Source organism: Lacerta agilis, chromosome 6 (assembly GCF_009819535.1).
Source record: "Lacerta agilis isolate rLacAgi1 chromosome 6, rLacAgi1.pri, whole genome shotgun sequence".
Classification (NCBI taxonomy): Eukaryota; Metazoa; Chordata; class Lepidosauria; order Squamata; family Lacertidae; genus Lacerta; species Lacerta agilis.
In genome coordinates, this window is record NC_046317.1 from 68,267,727 (window position 1) to 68,281,002 (window position 13,276).

The window sequence follows — 13,276 nt, forward strand, 5'->3', positions numbered from 1 at the left end:
CTCCGCCCTCCCCCGGCAAATCACGGGCCCCGCTGACCACACGGCACCCAGCAGTGCACAGGATCCTACCTCTACCACAGCCTCACCGCGAGCCCTCCCCGTTTCCCCTCCACGGGTTCCAGCGCTCACGTGGAGCGCTAAGAGCTCCCCCCACCGCTGCGCCAAAGCCCCGCCTTCCAGCCGTTGTCCGCCTCCCATTGGCTGCAGAGAGCGGCTGCCGCTCCGGCAGCGGGCGGGCCCCTTTGTGACGCCACGATCAGCTGTTTGAACGTTCTAATTTCTGAGCCGAGATCAACCGGGGATTCAGCAATAACAGAAAAAAAATAATACCAAGACTACAGCCAGGGGAGGGAGGGCGTCCGGACGCGAGGGCAGCTGCTTGCAGTTTGCAAATGGTGCATATCTTCTGAGAAGACCCGAGACACCATTCACATCACCACCACCTCCTGCTCTTCCTCCTGCTGCATCCTTTTTTGGGGGGAAGGGTCTTTTTTTTTAATCGTTTCTATTATTGATCTTAGTTGATTTCAATTAAAACTACCTCACAGACTGCCTAAAGCTGGTGCTTAATAATAGTAATAATAATCTTGTGGGTTTTCTTTTTGTGTGTGTGGTGTTGTTTACAAAGCATTTGATGACATTAAAGGCAAGGTAAGTGCTGCTCTACTTCCCCCCCCCCGCTCCCCCAATTCCCTTTGCCCAGGGCGGTTGGTTTATTTCCAAACTTGTATTTTTGTGGCGAAAGGGAGTTTGCGAGTTATTTTTGTTTTGCTGCTGTCGACGTTTTAAGAGCCCATCCCTTTGCATGTAGTGTGTGTGTGTGTGAGAGAGAGGGAGAGGGGGGGGGACGTTCATCTCTGATATCGATTTCCCTTCTGGTGTGCCATTTGAATTCCCTTTTGTATTTGACAGTCTCTATGCGGCCGGGTGCTTCGCTTTATGTTTCTCAATATGTTGTTATGGACGCGTTGCGATTTCATCCTCTGGTTGGCAGGGAGCTCACGAATACATTATATTGAGGTAGGAGACCATCTAAACCTCAGGAGGGACAGATCTTTGTGTTGAGTTTAGAAGCAGGCTATCTTGACCTCTAGAGTCACCAGGGAGAGAGACTGGGGGTCTGGACAGGGGCGGGCGGCGACAAAGAAAGGCTCCTGTTTACTTTGAAAATCCATACTCTTCCTTTGCTTTGGCTTGCAAATGAAAAATTGACATATGTGGTGCGTGTATCTATATATCTGTGTAATCTCGTCGTTTGTTTTTGAGAGTAAAATATCCCACTTTAAAACCGGATCCCCGAATGTAAGTAATTGCAGAATCATTAATAATCATGGTTGCTCATTTATGATTTTGAAGAGCCTTCGGTAATAAACAAAAGGCTGCGCAAGAGACAGCCAGGAATAATAGGCTGGGGTTCGGGATCTGGCTGGTTTGTAACTGACTCTCTTTCTTAGCTTCAAAATGCAGAAAGAGCCTTTTGTCTTGACTGTCTAAGGCTATTAACAAAAACAAAATGTTGCAGATATTAATAATACACTGGGAAGGTGATGCGGGTGGGGAGGGAGAGGCGAAGGAGCGGAAAGAAGGCAAAACATCCCCTTGTTTGTGTGGAGCTTGTCTCATTGAGGTCATAACAGGCGAATGGAAAATGTTCATCATAATCAACTGCAGATCAGTGTGTTGGGTTGGCTGCCTGCTTTTTCGCTCAGCTGTTTCCTTGAGAGCAAGCTCTTGTTACCCACTGCAATCCTGCCAGCTACCGCTGCATATGGGCTCCTAATGCAAAATGCGGAGTTGATTTGTTGTCCTTGGCGTCACTCCCGCCGGTTGTTTATTCAAAAATAAAAACGAGAAGAGTTCTCACTTGTGTGTGACTGTGACTCTTTGCAAGCGAACTACGAACGTGCCTTATTGGATCGCTTCTTGGCTTATAGTTTATAAACCGAGCATGCACTTGTGGATCGGGGTGCGGTGGAGGGCAGGGAAGGCGAGAACCCGCAGCGTCCGGCCTTCTATGGAAATGTATCTCCGCGCCAAGCGCAAAGGGCGAACAAATGCGCTGTTGTGGCGTAACAACAACAACAAGCTTTCGTGACCTATGCGAGTCCCTCACTTCGTCGGGCTTGCAGGAGGCAGGATCGGTGCCCAGGTCCCTCCTCTTGACGTAGGCAAATGGGAACAAAAGGCAGAGCTGTTGAAACGACAAACAAGGCGTCGCGTTTCCTCGACCTGGAGGACCAGCAGCCGCTCTGCGCTCGCTCAGTTTCACGGCCCTGCTTGATTCCTAACATTCCCTTGTCTTTGCCTCTTTTGTTACTTTTTTTCCTCCACCAACGGATTAAGATTAAAGGTTGATCTCAGCCCCCCCACCCCGCATTGGCTGCCTGGGATTGGAAGCCGGGGTGACGTCGCCGTCATTTGCATATGACATTGAGTCGTCACCAAGGCCGGCCCTTTCTAATCCTTCCCTCCCGCTCCCCACCCGCGTGTATTGAAGTTGTCCTCTTTTGACCTGCTGTGTGGAAGGCTGCCATATACTGGAGAGCGCTGGAGATCGGTGCATTGCATTTCTTTGATAATTCGGTGGGCAGAGGACTGCATGGAGCAATGTCATGTTATTTTTGTATTTGCACTGCTGAGCAAGAAGCTGGTAGGGTCGGTGTCACAGCAAATAAAGCACCCAAGGGAAGGAGGACTAGAGCTCAGTGTGCCTCTCCTTTGGTGCACTTTACTCATCATCTTTTTTATAGATTTGAGTGGTAGTTTGGATTTCGGGCTCATTCAGCATGTTATATGTAACACATAATTTAATTGTGGGTGTAGCTGGGAAGAGGAGGGGCAGTAGCTCAGTGGTGGAACATTGGTCTGGCTTGCAGAAGGGCTTGTGGCTAAATCCTCAGCCTCTGAAAGAGATCCCCTGCCTGAAACCCTGGAGAGCTGCTGCCAATCAGTGTAGACAATGCTGAACTAGGTGGACTAGTTGTCTGACTTAATATAAGGCAGCTTCCTGTGTCCGTATCTTCCCAGAAAAGCAAAATCCATTATGCACTATTAAAGCGGAATAGCCGAATGTGCAAAAGAATGATGGGTTGTGTATGGAGAATTCAGGGTGTGAGCCCAACAAAAAAATGTATTATTACATTTATGTCCCACCTTTCCTTCACAGAGCTCAAGGTGTCACACATTGGGTTTTCCCACATCTCCATTTTATCCTCAAGATAACCATGTGTGGTAGGGTTAAGCTGAGAGACAATGACTGGCCCATGGCCATCAAGTGAGCTTCGTGGCTAAATCAGGATTTGAACCCTGGTTTTCTAGGTCTTAGTTCAATGCTCTAATCATCACACCACCTAGCCAGCATTTGAAACCATTCTGTTACCCTAATTGTGTATCAAGATGAAAACTATGGCAGCATAGTCTTACATGAACAAGACCTTCATGGCATCTTCTCTGAATTCAGATTTATCTAAATGCTTTGGATATTCACCAGCCAAAGATGTTGTGCTCTTCTCAGCGGCACCATCTTTTCTTTTTTATGTTCCAACATTCTGCACCAAGAAAAGCTGAATTCTGCAACTTGTGTAATTTATGAAAACTTCTTACACTATGTTAATTTGCATGATTTAGTGTGCATTTTTATTATTTTGCATGATATTTATTTGAACCATTTTTTTCTGCTCTTCAGCTGACAAGGCTCCCATAATGGATTACAAATCAGTAATAGTAAAAGACAGTCCCTGCTCTCAAATCTACAATTTGTATTCAACTAAGTTATATTCAGAGTATACCATAAATTAGTCATGTATATTATTTCCAATGTGTATATTCTGAGTTAACCCTTAAAATGTTTACAAAAGGAACATGGGGATGGGGGGGGGGGGACAAACTCAGGCACCAGTTCTTAAAGTTATAGTATTTATGGCAATCAGCTAGAATGAAAACAGTTCAGGCATCCTGTTGGAATGGATAGTAGCACTAGGTCACCATTGAGAAAGAGCCAAAGGCAGTTGTATCAGTCAGGAGAGTCTATGTTATAGCCCTGTTTCTGCTCTTGCTGGTCTGGCAGAGGGAACAGGCAAGGCTCTGAAGTCTCACACTGCCCTGCTCATTGGAAAGCTCACTTAGCGATTCCTCTAGCACCTGAAATTTCAAAGGAATTTGCCTGTCCATTCACTTTCACACCTAATATATTGGTATTGGTATTGGTTTGGAAAGGCTTCTTAAGAAGCTGAACTAAAAACCATGTCTTAAATGGTGGTTTGCTGTTCTTGCTTGCCCAGAAGGTGAACAGTGATTGTGCTGGTTGTGCTGTCTGATTTGACCAGTAATGCTGCATTTCCTGGGTCAATGTGATCATTCCTCCATATTAGTACATGAAAGGCCTTGCTTTGCTATGGAGATTTTTTTAAACAGAGCCCCCTCCAACGTAATTAATGCAGCACACATGCAGTCATCATGCCCAAGAATTTGGTTAGCTTGCTGCTTTTAACATCTGTTCTTTTTTGGGGGGGGGGGGGCTTAGACTAGTCCAGCTTTGGATAACTTGCAAGAGGAGCAATGCTGGCACTGACAGTATATGGTAAGGAAGTTTATCACATTCCCTTTTGATGTGCTGCTGCTCTGATGTCCTCTGTTTTTCACAAGTGATAATTAAACCTGATTTGCTGGTGACAAAAAGGCCAGAGGCACTAGCGTTGGAGCTGAAGTGCCTGGTCCTTTATTGATTTGTGTGTTAAAGTTGATGGCTGTTGCAATGAAACTGAAGTGTAGTCACTGCTCTGAGTTTTACCCCCTGCAGTCGCATGCTCTAGGGAAAAGATTTAGATGTTCATTTGTATCCATAGGACTACAAGTGACAGACTCCTGCATATAAGCTACTCTGCAGATTAAATGCATAAGCAAACTGCAAAGTTGCAGACACCATATTCATCTATGACCATTCATTTTACAGCTGTGTGACAGGAAGCTATGATGCAGCTGTGTACACACTCCCATTTACTCTGCATCCAGTGTGCTCCCGCTGCAGGTTTGGGAAGTGGTATACAATTGCAGATGTTAGCTGTATCTGTCCTGTCATTTCTTATTAAACCTGGTTTGTGGGTCCTCAATACCAGGAAAGGGCTGTGAGCACTTAGAAAAGGATGCTGTGATTACTAAGACCCAGCATGGGTTCCTCAAAAACAATTCATGCCAGACAAATCTCTTTGTTTTCTTTGTTTTTTGATAGAGTTACAGGCTTGATGGATTAGGGGGATGCTGTGGACGTAGTGTATCTTGATTTCAGTAAGTCTTTTGACAAAGTTCCTCATGATACTCTTCTGGAGAAGCTGGTAAAATGTAGACTGGATGAGGTAACTGTCAAGTGGATTTGTAGCTGGTTGGCTTACTAAACACACAGAGTACTCAGTAACAGTTCCTTGTCATCCTGGAAAAAGTGGGGTGCAGCATACTGCTGCAGAGTTCTGTCCTGGGCCCGGGGTTGTTAAACATCGTTATAAATGATGTGGATGAAAGTATTGAGGGGATGCTAATCAAATTTGCAGATGACATGAAACTGGGAGGTGTACCCATGCCACTGAAGACAGAATTGGGATTCAATATGACCTTAATGTATTGGAGAATTGGCTATAAACCAGCAAAATGAATTTCAGCAGGGGCAAATGTAAGGTTCTGCACTTAGGCATGAAGAACCAGCTGCACAAATATAAGATGGGGGACATCTGGATTGCCAGTTGTACATGTGAAAAGGATCTGGGGGTCTTATAGACTATAAGCTTAACATAAGTCAACAGTGTGCCATTAACAGAAGTCTAGGACCCTGGTGCTCTAGTCCATGGGGTCACGAAGAGTCAGACATGACTAAACAACAAGAAGTACCCCAATCAAGGGAAGTAATAGTCCTGCTCTAATTCTGTCTTGGTCAGACTACACCTGGAGTACTGTGTCCAGTTCTGTGCACTACAATTTAAGAAGGATATTGACAATGTGGAAGGTGTGAAGAGGAGGGCAAACAAGATGATCAAGGGTCTGGAAACCCAGCCTTATAAGCAACAGTTGAGGGAGCTGGGTATGTTTAGCCTGGAAAAGAGGAGACTGACTGATATGATAGCCATCTTCAGATATCTAAAGGGCTGTAACATGGAGAATGGAGCTGGCTTATTTTCTCCTGCTCTGGAGGGTAGGACCTGAATCAGTGGTTCAAGTTGCAAGAAAGGAGATTCCAAATAAACAACAGCGAGAACTTTCTGACAGTAAGTGCTATTTGACAAGAGACTTCCATGAGAAGTGGTGGACTCTCCTTCCTTGAAGGCTTTTATGCAGGGGTTAGATGGCCATCTCTCATGTATGACCCAGTTGAGATTCCTGCATTGCGATCCCTTCCAACTCTACAATTTTATGATTCTATAATTCTATGAAACATTGAGGTTTGGTGAATTCCCCTCTAATCCATCTTCCATCTGTATGAGTACACAGCCACTGTCCTTGAAGGTTATGGGGTTAGCCCACTGCATTAAGAAATGGGAGCTTTTGTGCCTTTATGCATTCTAAAGTTTGGGGTGAAGATTGTGCAATCTAATACTAAACTGTGACACATTAAATCTACAGTATAACACCAGTGTGACAGATGAAGCTTCCACCCTCCATAGCCATCCCCTCTTGAGTAGGTGGTGATGAAGATAGCAATTCTCAAGCATCATGAGCACATACTGCTGTTCTACAGTGTCGTGATGACAGTGGAGGCATTCTTAGATCTATTTCGGAATGTTTTCCTTGGCGAGTCTTGGCATTTGGCTCCAAAGAATTAGGAAAGGGTTTATTTTTGGGGAGCAGCGTCTTGATTCTAAATAGGTATTTGCAACACTCGTAACAGTTCTGGAAGTCCTGTCCCTGTTAATTACAAAAACAAGAGCAACCCACTCCTTCCTGCCTATTTTGTAAATGTTCTTGTGCTTCATTGGTCTTGGTTTCAATTGTGCTTTTTCTCTCTCTCCCTCCTGGTCTTACCTAACAGGGTTATTATGGAGAGCCCGTGATTCACAAAAGAAGGATAACAATATATGCCAGGTTGAGAGAAAGGAGAATAGCTCATTTTCTTTCTGGTTTTAATTTCCTTTTGCCAAACAAAAACCTCTCCGCAGTTCACTTGGATTTATCAAAATAATGTGCAGCCACCTGACATCATGAAAGCAGTCTCAATATATGCAGAAGATAACTGAAAAAATATCCAATTTCCAGGAAGCACAAATACATAAGAAGCTAAGAAGAGCTTGCTGGATCAGGCCTGTGGCCCATCTAGTTCAGCATCCTGTTCTCACAGTGGCCACACGGATATCTGTGGGATCCGTGCTGCCACATCCACTACCTCCTCACCACACCCCCAGAAACTTTTTAATAGACTGGTGCCATATTTTAATCCTGGCCCTGGAGGATCAAAATAATATTAGACCACTTGGGTGTGATCTGCTCTCCTTTCCGACTGAACTGATATCTCATAAAGCTTAACATTTGACTTTCAGACATATTGGTCAAAGCACTGATATTCATTTGGGCATGCAGTTTTATCCTATTTTTGCAGTTATGCAACACACACACACACACATGGCAAATGGATAAATCATAAGCCAATGGTACAACCTTCCAAGGGATGGAGGAGGCCCCGAAGAGTATCCCATTGGCACTGGCAGCAAGTAATTATGTTGCAATTCCATTGGGGTAGAGAAGGAAAAGGCACAAAGTACCCAACTGGACTCAGAATGCAAATACAGTGGTACCTCGGGTTACAGACGCTTCAGGTTACAGACTCCGCTAACCCAGATTAGTACCTCAGGTTAAGAACTTTGCTTCAGGATGAGAACAGAAATTGTGTGGCGGTGGTGCAGCGGCAGCGGGAGGCCCCATTAGCTAAAGTGGTTACCTCGGGTTAAGAACAGTTTCAGGTTAAGAACGGACCTCCAGAACGAATTAAGTTCTTAACCCAAGGTACCACTGTACCTTGTCCTGTCAACACAAGGATTTTGGCTTGTACTCCCCACCTAGTTTGCATGCACCCATTTCCTCCTCCCCAAATCTGCTCCAGATGGTTAGGGAAACTCCTAGAACAAATTTAGGGAGCACTGAAAGGCAGGAGATGGGGAGGGCATTATGTTGTGCAAACAAATATCCTTGCCTTAGCACTATGCTGGATTCAGCATCCAGAGAATCTCAGATTTTTGGTTTTGGTTTTCATCTTCACCTTCTTCAAGTTTCTAGCCCTCATGACTTTGAATGTATGTTTGAACATATGTAGGAGGTGTTTAATGAAAGTTTTGCTGAACAAGATTTCCAAAGGATGGAGGCCAGGCTTTCTGTTCAGCATAGCTCTTCACCCATCTCCTAAATTATGCAACATAGCAAAATTTGAAAATAAAACTTATTTTGGCAAGAATTATACAAATTACCTTGCTTTGTATCATTTACCTAGTATACATCTTTATGTTGTATATTATATTATATACAGTATAATAATTACATACAGTATAATAATTGCTATATTATATATAGTATATTAATGATTCATTATGTATGTGTTTGTTTTTCTTTGTGAACAGGATGAACAATTAACATTATCCTCTTTTCTTCTCAGTCACAGGGCAGTGTGTACTTCGCCATAACATTTTTTTTTAACTTTATCTGCCCAGGCAACCTAAACCTGTACACACATAGAAATTCTGAAATGTATACTGTAATTTTTATGCAGTTCAGCCTTTTGTGGTGCAGAATTTAGGTTCCTTAGGCAGTTTCCTCCCTCCAAAAAGTACTGTATTATTGCAAAGTACACACAGTCCTGGTAACAAGAAGAAAGATGATGTTAATGGTGTGTGTTTATTTTCCCTTTGTGAAAACATGAACAGTTACCAACCTAGTGTAAAGGATGCGCAAAAATGAAATCCCTGTGCATTGTAAGACAGAGTAAGGAAATTATTGTTAACTAGGGCTAAGCTAGATTCCATCTATCCCAATAGCATCTCAAGCTTCCTTCCAAGTGCATTTCTGAGCACAATTCAAAGTGTTGGTGCTGACCTTTAAAGCCCTAATGGCCTCGGCCCAGTATACCTGAAGGAGCGTCTCCACCCCCATCGTTCAGCCCAGACACTGAAGTCCAGCTCCAAGGGCCTTCTGGCAGTTTCCTCACTGCGAAAAGTGAGGTTACAGGGAACCAGGCAGAGGGCCTTCTCGGTAGTGGCGCCCACCCTGTGGAATGCCTTCTCATCAGATGTCAAATAAATAAACAACTAGCTGACTTTTAGAAGACATCTGAAGGCAGCCCTCTTCAGGGAAGTTTTCAATGTTTGACATTTTATTGTGCTTTTAATATTCTGTTGGGAGCAGCCCAGAGTGGCTGGGGAAACCCAGCCAGATGGGTGGGGTATTATTATTAATAATAATAATAATAATAATAATAATAATAATAATAATAACTTTTTGATAGGAAACACCAGCTGATATTGCATTCTCACCGCCCTTTGCATATTGGAGCATTTCCCAAATTACTGTAACCGGGACATGCACAGCCCTAGTTAAAACTGGAGACACATGTCGGTCTTGGATCTAAAATGGTTTGCTTTTAGAATGCATAAGAATAAAAATTACCCACCCTTTAAGGATGAGGGAGTTTTGGGCCTCCAGATGTTCTAGGTTTCAATCACCCCTGGCTATTGACCCATGAGGATTAACTCTGAACAAACCGATCACACTTACTGCAAGAGATGCCCCTGAATGTTATTCCCCCAGCAGAGGCTGCGTGGAAATCTTCCAGTTAAACACTGGGAGAAAATGCCCTCAGATAGCTGTTCAACAGAAGAACAGAGTACTTCACTGTGCGTTAGCATTTTCTCCCATACATTGTTTGGGAATGACCACCCTGTGGCAAGAAGCTGAGATTACCAGGAGTCTTTGTCGGTGAATGGGGAGGGCCAGTTGCACACAGAAGGTTGATTCCCCCAGTAGAGCTTGGTGGCACCAGCCATCTCTTCCTTTGTGCTGAAGGAGGGGGTTGGAAAGGCCTTTGTTGCCTGAAAGTGTAATCCCCTCTCACTGTGAGCAGATGGCCCCTGCTAGGCTTACTGGCATACAGTCTGAGCTGCATCATGTCACTTTCTTATTTACACGAAGGGGGGAAGAAGCAGGGGCAGGGAGCTCAATCAGGTACCCCCCTATTTCCCACTTTTTGCTGGGCCAAACTGCTGCAGAATTGGGTCACATAAAGACACACAGGATATAGCATCCCAGCATGCTTGCTTTGCTCAGTAGTGAGTACCTCCTCAAGTCCCGCTGCAGGTTTTTCCTCCCCCGGTCATATTTCCTACTTTTCTGTCAGTTCCCAAAGCAAGTAAGGCTTGCCAACTCCCACTGTTTAAAGGGTATTACTGAGATATTCAAGGGAGATCAGGCATAACGTAATTGTTATAGCCGCAATTCTGTGCACGGTTAATTATTTTCAAGTGAGATCTGCAAGAATATGTTGTAGTGTGGGGAGCTTCTGATCTGTGTTCAAGCCAGCCAGTGATGCCTCCCTCGCCTCATCCGTTGCCCCATTGGGGTATTCTGTTCCATTCTAGTCTCTCTATCTGAGAGCCAGTGTGGTGTAGTGGTTAAGAGTGGTAGACTCGTAATCTGGGGAACCGGGTTCGTGTCTCCGCTCCTCCACATGCAGCTGCTGGGTGACCTTGGGCCAGTCACACTTCTTTGAAGTCTCTCAGCCCCACTCACCTCACAGAGTGTTTGTTGTCGGGGAGGAAGGGAAAGGAGATTGTTAGCCGCTTTGAGACTTCTTCGGGTAGTGAAAAGCGGGATATCAAATCCAAACTCTTCTTCTTCTTCTTCTTCTTCTTCTTCTTCTTCTTCTTCTTCTTCTTCTTCTTCTTCTTCTTTCCAACCCCAATGCTCACAGGATAGGACAGGGTGCCACCACTGAGAAGACCCTTGCTCCACTGACCACCCACCTTTCTGGAGGTGGCAAGGGCACCCAAAGGAAAGCCTTACTTGGTGGTTTCAATACATGGGGAGGTTATTATACATTAGGGAGCAGGGCTGCTCCAAAGATGGCTAGGAAGGATGAGGCACTTAGAAACAGTGCCTGTAAACACCAAACATTCTTGCTTTAAAAGCTTTGGTTAATAAAATCAATAGAACTACTAGCCTTCTGTGTGTTTATAGAAGGGCTTAAAAGATGCAGATTCTGTTCACAGTTCAGTCATTTAGGAGGATGTTGTGAGAAAAAGAGCTGGTGAAATTTCAGGGCTATGTTGCTGGACATTTCATGATGTAATCCTGTGAACTTCTGCTATGGGCATCTGCCATCATATTTACTACCCTGAAAGTCAGGTTGGATTATTGATGGCTTTTAGTGCCTTTTCTGTGAAGGGAATTAGCCACAAAGGTAAGAAACAGGAAAGTAATTTATTAGTAGTGCACCTTTCATGGACTTACACCAAACATTGGGCACACGTCTTTAGCAGGGATAGCACATTAGGTAGAACGTGAAACTCTTAAACTCAGGGTTTATGAGTTTGAGCCCCACATTGGGCAAAAGATTCCTAATGAATAAATATAGATGCAAATTTAGAAATAATGTCTATAATTTAAATAGGAATTCAGTGCATCTTACCATAGTTGGGGGTGGGGGAGAAATTTGATTCAGTTCACATTTAAAGCCAAATTTATCAAATTGAGTTTTTGTTTCAATTTTGATGGTCTGAGAACTGAAACATAGCCATCCTTTTAAAATTGCATTTATCCGAATTTTAAGATACAGTTCTCCAACTGACCAGTGTTTACAAAAAAATGCCTATATTAGGTAAAAGTGTGCATAAAAATGAATATATATGTGTGAAAATAACATACAAAATGCATTACATTAGGAGAAATTGCTTGCAAAAAAAGTATACATTTGTCAAAACGGTATACAAAAATGTTTTCATCTAGAGAAATTTGCACTAAAATAACTAAGAATTTTCATGAGGATTTTTTAAAAAACAAACAAATAAAATTGCTGCAAAAATGTGGAGACCCAAGTTTAAGACTGGAACCCTGAGGAGCTGAGAGGACCGCAATGGTCAGATTCTTCCACCCTTAACCATAATGGAGAAGGTTTTGTGAACCGGTGATCTGTGCACCAGCAGCTCAAGAGCTGTTGATGGGCAGCTTCAGGGCCCCTGCTCTCCCTTCCTACAGTTCTGTTTCTTTAAACCACACTTGGACTAAACAGCCCTTTGGAGGTCACCTTCAAATAGAGGACTGCCCTCTGTAAGGTAGGACATGCGGGCTCTCTCTCTCTCTCTCTGAATCATGCCCACAGCATGTAGCTATTCTGGTGGTTCTGAGTCAGTGAAATCTGGGTCTCTGTATTCTGTTTATCGAGCAGTTCAACGAGGCTAATCGTTTCTTACTTCATTACATCCCCTGCCAGGTGCCTAGTTCTATAACTGAAGTTACCCCTGCGGTGTTATGCCTTGCAGGGTTGGTGTCTCACCCACTGTATAAATGAGTTAATCAGATAACTAGATCAAATAACATACATTCATATTAATCTGATCTCACCCATGAAATTCAAGAGGTCCTGCAGATTTACACTCTGGCTGGTATAAAACAAAACAATTGCCTGCGTGGTCAGAAACAGATAGAAATTTTGTTCATTTTGTTTTCTGCCAAGAAGGGCAGGCCATATTATTTTTTTGTAGGAATTGATTTATATAAACTCTTTGATCATTCAAATATCATGGCTGTGTAAAAATGTATATAATGAAAGGTTGCCAAACACAGATAGTATGGTCAGATGTGCACTGTATATTTAAATCAAATGTAAAGCACATTTATGGTACTTGGGCTTCTCCCACACTAATTTTGAACTGATAGAGGATAAGGCAGTGTGGGTGGCACAACTTGATTTTCCACTAGCAGGACTGCATGATGTAGAGATGTGTTTGGTCCATGTAGCCTTTCCGAATTGTGGATTGCACTGTGGAGGTGCAGAAAGAGCTGAAAGATGATGCTGAGATTAGTGATGGGTTGGGAGGAGAGATGACTGTGGCCTCTCCAGTTTCAACCTATGCAAGAACTCTTGAAAAAGTATTTGAATAAGTACAGGTAGATGCTAGGCTCTTTGGTTTCAACAAAGGAAGTGTCAGAATATTCCAACAGAGGACTATTCAGGGATGGAATCTTGTTTACCCATTTTACCCAGAGCGCACAATGCACATGTAACACATCAATTGCAAAAGGCATGTGGGCATGTCTT

General features: G+C 43.6%; 1 protein-coding gene across 5 annotated transcripts in view; it reads left to right on the forward strand.

Annotated features, from left to right (window-relative positions):
- The first annotated feature begins 246 nt into the window (after positions 1-246).
- The window catches only part of TP53INP2 (tumor protein p53 inducible nuclear protein 2), a 31,187-nt gene continuing 18,157 nt past the window's right edge, over positions 247-13,276 (forward strand). The window contains exon 1 of one of the 5 annotated variants that reach the window (XM_033153309.1): positions 247-651. The gene's annotated coding sequence lies outside the window, so the exon portion shown is untranslated. Of the gene's footprint in view, positions 652-884; positions 1,021-2,118; positions 2,165-13,276 lie in introns of those variants that run through there. The other 4 variants (XM_033153313.1, XM_033153312.1, XM_033153310.1 and 1 more) reach the window with 4 other exon arrangements.